We start from the raw sequence: 15142 nt of genomic DNA on the forward strand, positions 1-15142 counted from the left end.
ACCAAACTTTGCCCTCAGACAGGACACACAAGCCCTCAAAATCACATACACTACAACATAGTCTAACACACTGGTGCAATAAATTCAAAACAACATTTCCAAAACTGGTAAGTTATGTTGCTTGAGGTTCCCTCCCTCACAAACCTTTTCACATGATGAACACAAAAGACACAACCAATGGATACATTGGCACATTTTTATTCATTCATGTACTACACAGTACATTTTTTTTTTTTTACTCTCCCCTCTAATTTTTTGGTCAGTGAGATGGCGAAGTATGGTTTGGGTTTAAGCCTAATTAAATGTTTCAAATTAATTGATGTGGATTTGGAATGATGTAAATGGGTAAATAATTTTACTTTCAAAAACGAAACTTCATTTAAGGCTTTTTTCCTGACTTAAATATACCAATGAAATGAACATATTCAGCAATGTCTTGCATAATCTTCTGCATTTTCTGTATTGTTGAGTGTAGATGAGATTACTGAATATGGAGAGCAGCAGGATACAAATAATATCAGTCATCATGATTCAGTGATCATCAGTATCTGTCATCTGTGTCCTTCTGCTACTGTTGGTGTCTTTGAGGAACTGGATTGCAGAAAGGTGAATTTCACTTGATTTTAGGCAGCATTAAAATAAGCATTAAAAGCTGACGACTGTAAGACCAGAGGCTTGTCCACACAACAAAGCGTCAGGGGAGAAGACAAGGGGCTGAAGGGAACCAGCGAAGACGGAGCTTCTGCATTTTCTTTCGCTATTTTCTTCTAGATCTGCTGTACAGCAGAAACAAACTTTGTTGCATTATTTTCCTGTTATCACTGTAAATCTGCTTTGAAACAATCTGTATTGTAAAATGCGTTATATAAATAAAGGTGACTTGACTTGACTGAAGGACTGGCTGAATCTTGATAAAGGAGGTGGGAGAGGGAGGTTGGGAAGAGACAACTCAGACTCTAAACAGGGCGATGAAACCAGACTTATGCTGGGCAGGACCAGCGGTAATGAAGGCACAGACGATTCAAGGATGGGCAGGACCAGTGGTGATGATGGTAACACAGATGATACAGGGTGGGGAGCACTACCTCTGTTTCCCAATTTATAAGCCATTCCTCCTCATTGTCCAGCTCCACCAAAACTCCCACTGGTACGGCTGTAGCCGGCTCACACACATGGTCAGACTTTCTTTGGGGTTCAGGCTCCGGGTGATGGTCTGCGCTATCCTCCTCCACCGCGGCAGGCTTAAACTCCTTGTCTGCGCTAGGCTCTGGAGTCGTGTCCGTAGTGCGGGGTGAAGGCTGGCTGGACTCTGGGTTTGATGACGCGGACGGTGGTGTGGACTGTGGGTAAACACTTTCCAGATGCCGGAGGATGGCCAGAAATGTTTGAAAAGTAGGACATTAACCTTGTCAACACTCAAGTTCACAGGCCCTATGAAAGCCTATACACACTCGAAAAACAACAACCACAAGCCAAATCAGAAGTTGCTGATCATGCTTTTTTTGTAGTTTCAGATTACAGCTCACATCATCAATTCCCAATCAAAATGTCCCATTTTTTATCGTACAAATCAGATGTACATCAGACTTCTTGTCAGGAATTACTTATAGTAGGCTACAGTAGTTACTAATGGATGATGTTAATGGTAGTGTAGAAGTCAGGAGCTAGAACACATGGGTTTCAGCTGGTTTATTTCTTTGAGCTCTGCTGCTGCTGCAAAAAGATACATTTACATTTACAATAGGAACATTTTCTGAAGTAACTGTGAGAGATGTTTACTGTGGCAACACTCAATATCACAATGCCATAATCATCAGTTTTTCCCCTTGACTGTGTGATGGATTTTTTAATTAATCAACTAACATTTTTTTTTTCCGCAATGAAGGAATAGCTTTTTAATAAAATTAAGAATTGCTGTGTTGTAAACCAGAAAATTGGAAATTGTTGGAAATTAAGCTGTTTAATTCGATTTTTGCGGTTCTCTGAGTGTTCAAGATTTCAGACAGCTACCTTTAAAAGAAGGGATGACTGCAGAAAAACAAAAGAGGAAGTGTGGCCTGCAGCCACCATCCTGAAAGAGGAAGTTGACACTTCTGAGAGGGGTCAGCATGGGGAGACTGATTCAGTGCAAAGGTGACAATTCAGCCAGACTGAGGAGAGTGCCATCACAGCCTGGCGATCCAATGTATCAGCCTGAAGTCAACTGAATGACAATCCACACAGAAAGACAATCAGCCTTGTGGGCTAGATGCTGCATTTTCAATGATCACTACAGAGACCGTTTCAAATTTAGTTAATTATCATATTTAACTTGATTGTTTTTGATTATCCACTGGTTTCAGCAATTCTTCATATTCTTCACTGTTTAAACTAACACTTTGAACCTGCTTTCAATAGGTACCAGTAACAGCCCTACTCAGTTAAAACTGGGGCTGGATTCTCTAGAAAAGACATTACACTAACCAACTAGTGGTGAAAGCATGAATAGGTTATTGACTATTGCAGAATTCTATGGAAAAGAAAAATACAATATAGGCCACAAGGCGTCCAAAGAGAAATTATGGCTAGAAAAGCAAAAATATTGGTCACTCCATTTCATTTAAAGGTAATTTTCTAGATTCAATAAAACCAATGGATCTAATTATAAACTTTTGAAATCACATGCTGTCATCACCAGGGGTACGAGATGGAAATGTTATTTTCTTTTTGTCCATGGATCAAAGATTGTGTGAAGATTTCTAAATCTTCTTTTAAATAACTTATGAGCAACAACAAAAAGTTTGAAAAATTTAATTTGTGCAAAGAATGACAAATTGCATTTGAGAAATTAAAACAGACTCTCTCAACGAGGGAAAGCCCATTGCAACGGTTCGCAAAGAGTCACCCTGGCGAAGACAACGAGATGATCAACACACCTGGAGGAAGATGTGGACCAACTAATGGTTTAAGCTTAGCATAATAATTCATTTTGTGTGATGTTTATTGATGTTTTATTTGGTTCAATCAAACTACACTGTAGGACTGAGTATTTAGATCTCTGATCTTTAGATCTTAGATGATTTGAACAATTACTGATTAATTTGAAAATATTTCAGGTACATGTGAATTGAGAAGTGGAAAATCTCTTAATTCTGTAGAGTATAGAGACTCTAACTAGGTACATTACTGTAAAAATAATAAATAATCTAGGGACTATTTTTGAAGAAACTTGAAGGTTTTAAAATCCTAATGCAGACATCATAGATGCAAAAAAAAAAAAAAAAAAATGAATAGTGCCAATAGTTGTTCCCTAATAAGAGAATGGGTGATAAGTTACTTTGCCGGACTTGGTCCGAATAGATAATTAGGTAAACTTCTATAGCGATGAATGAATGACTAAATTAAATATTTTTTTTAAATATTTTCTAAAATAGCAAAAGATTTTAGGAAACATATTTAATTTCTGGATTATTATTAAGTTGAAGAGCTTTATAGCATAACCAAATTTCCAACTTATTACTAAAGATTTTAATGTTTTAATGAAGCCCAGAGCATGAATTAAAGCAAATTATGTAGGGGGCACAAAGATAAAACCTAGACCAAGAACAATGTAACCCAAACATGTTAAATTTAAACTAAAATGAGTCTAATCTCAGTTTAGACATTTCAGGATTGTAGGAAGATGAGTAGTTAAAGATTAAATGGCATGTCAGCAGCTAAGGCTATTATCATGGCAAGAGCTGGGTGAAACAGAGTTAATTTTAAAGTAATGACATTGTTTGAAACAAAATAATACAATTATTGATATTTGTGTTAAGGATAAAAATGAAAAGATTCTAGAAATTTTTTGGTTAGATTTTATTACACATACCCTTAAATAGATCTGACTAAGTAAAACAATCGCCTGCTTGAATTAAAAGCTAGCAAAATAAGGTTAAGAAAAATGGTTAATCAGCAGTATCAGCCTGTTAAAGCCCTAATAGATCAATGAGATTCGAAATCCAGAGAAAGATGGCACTGAAACTTGACTCAAGGTCTACTAAAGTTAAAAGGCAATGTACTATGGTATGTTTAGTTTTTTACTAAAGATAGAATTAGATTGCTTGAAGATAGAATGTTGGGAAGAAGATGAGAAGATGGTATGTGTATGTGGTAACATTGGAAATTGGTTGTATTTTCATTACAGCTTAGCATGCTGATTGAAGTAAATATCATACAGGTATTATAAAGTAAAAGATGAAACATGGTATGATTAGAGATATCAGGTTGTATTAAAGTCACTGACTTATAATGGGATGATTTGGTAAAGGTAAATTAGACTGCAGGTAAATGGCATGTCAGGTCATTATGATATTCTGACTCTGAGCTATGGCTGGTTTATGTTGCTATTGTGGTAGATTTTTCCTACCCGGAACCAATCGACACCCAAGCGTCTACAGTCGACACTTAATAAATTTATCTGGGGTGTCAACAGTCGACACTTAATAATCTTTATACTCTAGCTCTGCGTCTACAGTCGACAACTGGATTCGAGTTCCTATCCCTAACTTGTTCCCCTAACTAACTTGCTGCACAGCAATAATAACCGACAGACTTCAGCAAATGTCCCTTTATAGCTTTAATCACGGCCGGGAGAGTTCTCGAGCAATTCTCAGAGAATCTCACCCACCAAAGGAATACAACAGTTTTTATAGAATAGGAACATGGCGAAAATGACATGATACATTCCATAATTTCCCTACAATTTGATTGGTTCTTCATAGGCAAACCCTTCTGTTACTAGGTAGAAGCAAACTCTGTTTTCTGGATTACTCATAGACAGTAAAAGAAATGGACATAGTGACCCCATAGACTTCAACGGAGAAAAGTGAAGTCAATTAGAAGCACTCACTTCCTGATGGCTGAGCGTACTGCACAGACTCAAGCTGAGCTTGACGACGTAGATGTGACGTGAGCAACCTGTCTGTCTTCTAGTAGCTGTGCCAAGAGAAATCTGAATCATTCCCTTCCAAATCTTGCAGAGACAGAGAGCGTGAGTATGTCCATGAGCTAGCAGCAGGATCAACTTTATGACTCTCTATGGGCTTCTCCTCCTGTCTATACAGTAATTACTCTACTGTGCGACCGAGAGTCGCGTGGTTATGACGCAATTTTTACAAAAACTGCTTCTATGGGGCCATAAAGTAAGATACAAGGTAATGGAGTCAATGGAATGCTAACAGCAGGTGATGGTCTGCTAATCAATGGCGGCCCCCAGGGAAGGAACGCTTTCCGGGTGATGGATTACCCCCTTGGGATTACTTCATTGTTAGTCACAAGTTTTCAAACCTAGACATCTGTCTAATTTCATTTCCCCAATTTGTTATTTATACACTCACACACTCAAAGTCACAAGTTTTCAACCAAAGGTTTTGGAAACATTTAAGATTCAAAAGCATATGAATGTTGTTCCTGCAAGAAAAATAAATGTTAGTTATGATTAATTAAAAAATCAATCACACTATATGGTTACTAGGGTGCTCTAAATGGTTGCTAGGCTGTGAGTAGATAATTGTGAGTGTTATATTAAATAGCTGCTCGCTAGCCTGAATTAAAAGAGCCACCCTGACCCAGCCCATGTTCTGGACCAGATTTGACCCAGGGATGATTTATGTGCCACAATTTGATCCATATGTTTATGATTATCACTTCAAAAGCACCACTTAAAATGGTGTAGAATACTATACTAAATATGTGAACACTATATAAGAATTTTATGTTGTTAAATTCTGCTATATATCAAAAGATGTTTCTTTAAACAAAGTTCGGGAGGAGCATGCTCAAATAATCAATCCAATGAACTCGTCTTCAACAATCATCATGTCTATCCCATCAGCATGAGAGGAAGCATACAGATATTCACTCAGTCGACTCACCTACATTCCTTGACAGTTTTTCAGCATCCCTCCACCATCCCGACACCCACTGCTTGTTCCTTCCACAGCCAGGAATACGGGGGGGGGGGGGGGGGGGGGGGGGAGTACTCTGTGTTTGGGCCAAATACCGAGCCCGGATCCCTTTCCTCGGACAGCACGCCTGACTTATTTGTAAGTGTGAACTCGTGAAACACACTCTTTGAGTTACTTTACTTAAACTGGATTTTTCTTCTCCCATGGTTGTCTCCAATCACTACGGGCTGCTCCCTGTCCATTGCAAGCACATTTAGTTTTGTGGATGATTTCATCATTGTTCTCTCATCACCTTCTGGATTACACTTTATATTAGGTGACCTTAACTAACATTACAATGAGAACATTTGATTTAAGCACCGAAGCACGGCGGTATGATCTTCTTTCAATTTAGTACTTTTAACAGTCAGTTCATTCAACAGCAAACAATGTAAGATACATGTTTCAAATCACTCTTGTTGCTGATATAATTACAGTAATACAGTTGCCACATTAGTAAATACACTTACATTACCTAATTTATGTAATTTAATCCATAATGTTTGTAACAGTATCTATCTAGTGTGTTATAAAAAGGTGTGACGAAGTTATGAAACCCATGAGGTTTTGTGATAAACTCAGTTTGCTGGCAATACAGTAAATGTTCCCACTGTACCATATGACTGAACTGTAGTTTCGTGATTTACATATATCAACTGTAGTTGAGCTTTACAGATGAAGGGTGAAGTTCAGTATTATGGCAGTCTCTACAATGGTAATCTGTTTAAAGCATCACATGGCATATATTCTGTAATGCAAAATGCTGTATTTGATGCCATCTGTCTCCCTTCTACTGATGTACTTACTGTACTATACAGTCATTCTTCTTCTTCTTCTTCTTTTTTACGGCGGATCACAAACAAATATGTGCATTACCGCCACCTATCTCAGAAATGGACCATTGACACTTTCCTATACTTCTTTAACCTATCAACCGACATAAATTCCCCTTATTTACCCGCATAGAGTCTTCATAGAATTTAATCCGGCGCTGAAAAATACAGTCATTGACTGTTTCCTCTCCCTTTATACTCTATCCTGATAATGTTCACAAATTGCAGATATCTCTCTAGAGGTGTACCAACTGATTCTTTGATTAACCATTATCACGTTTTGGGTTTGCTCATGTCATGTTTCCACGTCTGTCATGTGATTCCCCGTTAGTCATGTGATCCTGCCATATGTTCCCTTGTCTGATGTGTCATGTTGTCATTGGTTCATTGTTTCATTGTTCACAGGTGTCCCTTGTCTTGTCATTAGTCTGTGTATTTAAGCCCTCATGTTTGCCATGTGTCTTTGTCAAGTATTGTTTCCTGTAGTTCTGCAGTTAGTGATGGCCAAATGAAGCGTTTCAAAGCATTATTGCTTTCTGATACAATTGTGTCGAAAATGGTTCATTACTCGAAGCTTCATTCAGATAGAAATTACAGCACCATCTCCTGGTGAAGTAAATGTAATGCAACAAAGCTGACAACCATAAAATGCAAAGGCTTATATGTTAACGCCCCGTTTATGACGTGTTTACCGAGGCATTCAAAGCTGAACCAGTGTTAGTGCTGTGAAACTCATTTATGTAGGTGAATTTTACAGATACTGATGAATTTCATGTGTTCACCTTGATAATAAAACATTAAGCATGATGTGTATGTGTAATTATTTCTTTAGACAAGGACAGAAGATCAGACCCGCTTAAAAAAAGTTGGAAACCATCACAGAAATTCTAATGGTTTCTATTAAAAAACCAGTAGGAACCATTGGCTTTTACCATTTAAACCACTAAAGAATTATTTTTTGTAGTGTATTTGGGATATATTCCATTAGGATTTAATGCCCCCACCAATAGAGACCCACAGAGACCACTATAAATCCCATTACAACCAATAAAATTCCCATGAAAACCATTAAATCCATTAGAATTTCTATAATGGTTTCTATAGTTTTTTTTTTTTTTTTTTTTAGCAGGGCAGTATCATGTGTGAAAGCTTTATCTTGTTTAGCTGTGGGAAGCAGTACTCTATAACTTGTTAACTGGTGGGACTGATATTTTTATATGTTGAAAAGGATGTGCTTGTGTTGTACTTGTATAATGTAGCAGAGGGTTTTTGAAGTTTCTGTCTTTGATGCATGTTTTTATGTAACAATGTTCATATGTTCTCTAATTAATAATAATAAAAAAATGTGTCAGAGGCTGTGCTTTGGGTACATGCAGAAGGCTTAGACAAAGTGTTCATTAAATGGTATGGTTTTTATTCAGAAATATTATTTATTTTTATTTTCTTTCTCGCTGGCACAACACTGAAATAAACTCAATCCACTCTCCTCAACAATAACGCCAATCCAAACACCGACTACAACCCACGGTGTTGCCATGGTTTGGCTTCACTTTTATAAGAAATACATCCGCCAGGTTTCAAACCTGTCAACACTGGATTGGGCAAATCAAAGCAGTCAGGTGGTTCACTACAAGAATGAAGCAGTGTGTTTGCTTCAGAAGTCATTTTCACGTGACTAGTGACGTAATGATACAAGCTCCGAAGCAGTGGTTCATTGCAAGGACCGTTCGAGTTTGAAGCAAGCTTCGGAGCGTCGGTGTCAGGCGTAACATCACTATCTGCAGTTGTGTAAGTTCATGTTCATGTTCATGTTCATGTTCATGTTCATGTTCATGCCTTGGTTTTTGTTTTATGTTTTGTTTGATTTGTAATAAACTTGACACTAATAATAAACATAAAACATAAACATAAAACATATTTTCATATAAAACATATTTTCAATAAACATAAAACACTTGGGTTCTTTATAACTTGCCTCCAGTGGAATCCCCTTTACAACCATTTAGTTCAGTTGGATTAAATAATAGACAAATGTATTAAACTGAACAAGAAGAGAGACAAATCAAAAGTTTGATAGTAAGAGCTTTATGAAAGGCAGCTACTGTGAATGAAACATTTATGTAGATGAAACACTTGTTTTGAGTTGTGAAAAGGATACTTTGTGATTTTGTGTATTGTACTAACACAATTGAAAACATGCTGAAATGTTTGATCTTTTGTGATATTGGCACTAAGAGTTTTGAAAATGTACATTTTACTTGTGGAAATAGTACCAAAGTGAGAGGAAAAAAACAAACAAACTGTAAATACCTACAATAGTATGAACTATTGTTACTGGAAAATTCACACATTTATTGCCAATAAGCTTGATGTATTAGAACTAAGGGAAGGGTTAAGATTAGGGGTTAGAGTTTAGCTTTGGGGTAAGTGCGCTATAGCATGCAAGTATAGGTATTGTATCAAATGGTTAAGTAGACTAAAGTGTGACCAAATTATCTGTTAAATGGTGAGTGGGTGGTGATCTCTGTTTTAGAAATACCTGGTTATCATGCAATATCACGCAATGACATCACAACATAATTTAGTAACTTTTAGCAACAAATCGACCATGGTCTGTCTGAATACTCAATTCTGATTGGCTGGAAGTTCCAGTCAGTTTATGAGTTTAATCATTTGTTTTCACATTAGGAGGTTCTTTGCCTCCACAGCTAACCATGAGCTCTTACTTATAGCATCCACACATAAAAATTAATCACAAAAAACACAGATGTAAATTCATGGCTACAAATCACAAAAAGAGAACAAGAACATGATTCTGATTCAAATTATATGCGAGTATATGAAATTATCAAGAAATGCAAGTATTCTTATTTTACTTTTTGTATGATAAATTGCTTGTGATATTTCTTGTTTGTAAGTTTCTTTTGTCAAAAAAACATTTGCTACATGAATAAATGTCAGTAATCAGATCCAGATTGTCAAGTGATTGCTGTCAAGTTTGTATTGTTTATTGTTTCATCTCTAGATTTCACTGTTATCTCATTGATTCTCACTGAAGGATCATCAGTGAAAGTTCATCCAGGAGGAAACACAACACTTCCCTGTAACATTAAAGATGATACAGAGATTACTTGGATCATTACAAATGGAAACCAAGCATTTAAAAGAATTTTGAGACTAGAACATCAGTATGGAGGTAACTCTAAACCAGAACCCTCCAATATTCACCCAAGTTACACTGGGTGGATAAAAGCTCTCAGTTCTCCTACAAACACTCACTCTCTGCTTCTGATGAACATCACAGACACTGATCTGATGCTCTACTGCTGTGTATGTGTAAGTGTATTTATATAGCGCTTTTCACAATACAGATTGCATCAAAGCAGCTTCACAGCATTAAACCAAAATAACACAACAAGGTTGTTTCTAGTGTAAATTTATTGATTGATAAAATTAAATTAATATCCCCAAAATATACTGCTGCATGGACTATAAGACTGAGCAATCTCACTGCACAAAACTGGACTATGAAGGTAAGATTTTTTCGCAGATTATTTCATTGAACACTTTTCTAGTGTATTTTTATCATCTTACGTATTTGCGTCATTTTATGTATCAAACCTCAAACTGAATTAGAAACCTTTTTCTGTGTCGTGTGTGTAGATGTGAGCACTGGAGATATTTTAAGTCATGATTCAGTGATCCTCAGTATCAGCCCGTGGCTGCCTGTCGTCTGTGTGCTTCTGCTACTGTTACTGGTGTCAAGTGTCTGTGTGTGTTGGAGAGCAACAAGACTACAGAAAGGTGAATATTACTTTAACCTGATTTTATGATAACATCAGACAGCTTTAAATTAATCTGATTACAATCAGTTACTCTAAAAAAATTAAATACTAGCTACTGATTACATCTTCAACAAAGTAATTAGATTACTCTACTAATTACACTCTCTAAAAAGTACTGCATTCTCTTTTAATTATTTCTAATAAATAATATAAAATTGCGTAAATTATTCTTGAAATTATTGTTCTCCCCATTTAAAGGGAGGTTACGTTACATTTTAACATTAGATGTTAAATCCACTATCGTTTTATATAGAATAGTCTATACAGTATTTGATGCAATAACATCAGTAGTAACTGTAATAAAATTTCTGAAAAACTAAGAGTAATATCTTAGAGTAATGCATTACACCTAACACTGATGTAAGCAATAAGGTATGAGAGGCTGTGCCAGTGTTGCCAGATGTACGATAATTATCGTATTTGTACGATAATTTTGACCTCTGTACGATGTACGATCAATAATGGAAAAAATCCTATAATGTACGATAATTTCAGAACTGTGTGACACTTAAAATGATGGTCGTTGTAATCATAGGGTTTCTCATTGATCTAGCTGTGGATTCTACGTCTACCGGCCGGGGAAAGAACGTGTAGAGAGAGGGAGCGAGAGACCTTGCGTGTGTGTGTTAGTGTGCCTAACGAAGCGCATGTAAGGACCCAACCAATCAATTGTAAGAACCGAACCCCCCCCGCCCTCATTTTCATGCTGTATTCTGTACAGGTTTGACTCGTGTACGATCATTTTCTTCCAAATACGATAATTTTGAGCTTCTGCTACGATACTTGGACATTTTTCAATCTGGCAACACTGGGCTGTGCTGTATCGTGAATAAGTAACGGCTGAAGGGCATTGTTAGGCACGACGTGAAGCGGAGTGCCTGCAACCCCTTCAGCCGTTACTTATTCACGATACAGCACTTGCCTCGAGTACCTTATTGCTTTTATAAAACGGTTACCACACAATATTAAAGTAAAAAAAATGTTTTATTAGTGCAACTTTCATGAAGTTAAATCAATAAAAGCATTCCTTCCGCTAGAAAAAAATAGTCCCTGACCGTGAACAACAACGTTCCAATGTGTAATATGCATGAAAGCTCAAATAAAAACAACAAACCATGCTCAAACTTTGTCTCATTCTTTTTATTTTTTACAACACAATATTTGTGAAATTTCCTCACACAAATAGGCATAGCTTATCTCTCAGCATGAGAAAACGTTTATTTTTTTATTTATTCTGTTATTTTCTCTCTGCACTAAACTAAATATTTACATAGCCTAAATAAAAACACAAGTGCACATATTTTGATAGATAACAGTTAGGTCTTTAATCTATTTTATTAATGTTATTAATTTAGTTGCTAAAATGCTGCCTAACAAGAGATACTTTTTTTATTGTTGTTTATTTAAATTTATTTGAACATCTCCGTTTATTGTGCACGCATTAAATATTTGTCTCATTTCAATATTTAACGCGGTTCTCTTTAGTGGGGGCTCAGCACTGTCAGCAGTGTTTTCTGTTGCAGCAAGAATGTCGCTCCAGTGCTTTCTTTGTTTTAAGTTTGGCCTCCAGTAGCTCTGTAGTGAACTTTCACACTTATGTCCACTCACAGACATAATTTCCCTCGATTCGAGACCAGCATCGGACAATCTCTGCACCATGGTGCTGCGAAGGCAGTGATTTGTGTAAACCTTGGAGGTGCCTGCTGCTTTACAAATTCTCGGCAACATTGTTGCGAGGTAGTTCACACCCATAGGCTCTCTTGTGTACCTGCAACAGTCAAAAACGAGAAAAAACTTTAACACAACAAGATTTAACACAAATTATAAATAGCTAATATGATTTATGTGTCGCTGCGTGATCTACGTACCAAACACATTTAGAGAGGTTTTGCTTTTTGGGGTGAAGGTAAAAAGCAGGGGGGTTAGATGGCAGAAGAGAAAAGTACTTCTCTAGAGAGGCAACGGGACAAAGCGGGTTCCCAGTTTGTTGGAACATGAAGCAACGCCTGCTCTCCTTATTTCTGTCATGTGGGTCCTTATGGTTTTTTGTGTCTTCATTGAAGCTCATTGTGACATACTTTAGACCATTTTCGTTTGTTAATGCGGAATGAGTTCTTGGTTCCCCTCTTTTCCTCTACGTCCGAAGTGTAACTGCACGTCAAACCAGACTTTGTTTACGAGTCCTTCAGGTGTGTTGGGATTAAGCGCATCGGACAGTTTTATGGTGCTGAAATCTTTAGTAGAAATCGGTGTGTGATGCTCCGTTTTATCACGACCCTCTCTCATTGTCTTTACGACTCCAACGAAAACATTATTGGATGAGGTGAATTCGCTGTCTCTCATCAGACACCAGGACAAACTCAAAGGTGGATCATTCAGGAATCTGTTCAGACCCGCACGTAACGCTACATAGCTACTGATCCCATATTTTTCGCCTTTGGAGCTTCTGACAGTTCCGTAGAAGTCACGGAGAAGTGCGTTGAGTTCCGTCTTGGTGATTTGTTTAAAATCAATGCTGCAACCCTTTTCACTACACCAGTCACCGAAGCATTTCACTGCCCATTGGGCAGAGGCGGACAGAGTACACAGCTACATTACTTGAGTAAAAGTACAGATACCCCTTGCTAAATTTTACTCAAGTACAAGTAAAAGTACTACAGTCAGATGTCTACTTAAGTAAAAGTACTAAAGTACTTGTTTTTAAAAGTACTTGAGTATCAAGAGTACAAGAGTACATTTTCTAAATATTGCATTACTACTGCCACAGTGCTTACATTGGTAAACACAGCAAACTTGAAGCAAAAACTATCATTAACTTGTTCAGAAAATTTAAATAGTCTGGCGAGGTGGGGCCACGGGTTGGCACATTCCTGGGATGTGATATTTTTTTCCCAGGATGGTAGGGGAAGACTCATGAATATTCATTAGGGAAGTCATCCATGATTGGTCTGATGACCTACCCCTAAACTTACCCGGCACTGGGGGTCTTATGACCTCCCTACACTGTAAAAAAAATCCCGTAGTTTTTACGGAAAAAAACTGGCAGCTGGGGTTACCAGAACAATTCCGTAAAATATACAACAAAACAGTAATTGCTTGTACCGAATAACATGTACATTTTACAGTTTAAACCAGCATATAACACACTGGAGTTCTGTTATATTTACTGGTTTAAACTGTAAAATGTACGTGCTATTCTGAACAACATGTCAATTTTACAGTATAATCCAGTAAATATAACAGTAAATTTCAGTAATATGATATAAAGTTAATTTACCGTCCTATTGAAGTATTAATATCTGTTTTGTACACTGATAACCACCAATCACAGCAGTGATGAGAGTCACATGATCAATCAAAGCTCAACACAAGCAGTTCTTCCACAAGAAAGTTAATACTAATATATATAGAAGCTGCACAGTGTCATTCACACAAACATTAAACACCATCATGGTAACACATGAAATTTTAAAAATGCAATAAACATTAATTTAACAACATTAAATGTAACATAAACCCCTAATGTACATAACTGATTAGAAAAAACGAAGAAAACTATGAAGAAACAAACATAGTTATTTCAGCAAAAATACATCAAATGTGAAGTGTCACAGGGAATTGTGGGAATGTCAATTTACGGTTTTTCACTGTAAATTATACAATGAGTTGTTTTTTCACTTTCAAAAACTGTAAATTTAACGGTATGTTACAGTAAAATTACATTAAATGTACCGTTAGATCTATCACAGTTATTTACCGTATATAGTACGGAAACTTTCTGTTAACCAATTAACAGTTTTTCACTGTAGCATTTTTACAGTCTTTTACCGTTAAAATTACGATCATTTTTTACAGTGTAACCCCGCTCCTAAACCTACCCGTTACTGCGGTTAAGACCAATCAGGGATGACTTCCCTAATGAATATTCATGAGTCTTCCCCTACCATCCTGGGAAAATAAAATATCGCTCCGGGATGGACCTGCTGCGTCTTCATCCATTGTTTCGTCCATGGTTTCGTCTCTTATCTAAATCTGACCATGGAGTTGACTTTGGCGGAAAGCTGAAGGTGATTGCTGATAGGCTGTCCCAATCAGTGGCGCCTGCACAATCCAATCACATTTGAGAGGGAAACAACAAATTGAGGGTTTCCGAGATGTTTCTTTTTTCCTTTTTTTTTATATATATTTTTTTAGAAGTAGTAGTAACGGGTACTCACAGTTATGGATAGAAATGTAGTGGAGTAAAGAGTACAATATTTGCCTCTCAAATGTACATGAGTAAAGTCATGAGTACTCCCCAAAAATGATACTCGAGTAAAGTACAGATCCCTCAAAATTGTACTTAAGTACTGTACTCAAGTAAATGTACTCCATTACTGTCCGGCTCTGCCATTGGGTTTGCTGCACGGTATTTTTTTTCATTACGAGTCTTCTCGAATGTATCAATGTTACATTTCAGCACTTCAGCATGACGGTTCATATTTGTAGAAGTCTCTCC

At 36.9% G+C, this 15142-nt stretch overlaps 1 protein-coding gene across 2 annotated transcripts in view; it reads right to left on the reverse strand.

Moving 5' to 3' along the window:
* Positions 1 to 15142, reverse strand: part of LOC311075411 (uncharacterized protein) — a 145246-nt gene that overhangs the window by 22621 nt on the left and 107483 nt on the right. The gene's annotated exons all lie outside the window — the stretch shown is intronic.

This window comes from Abramis brama (genome assembly GCF_963993115.1).
Source record: "Abramis brama genome assembly, chromosome: 24".
In the NCBI taxonomy this organism is placed as follows: Eukaryota; Metazoa; Chordata; class Actinopteri; order Cypriniformes; family Leuciscidae; genus Abramis; species Abramis brama.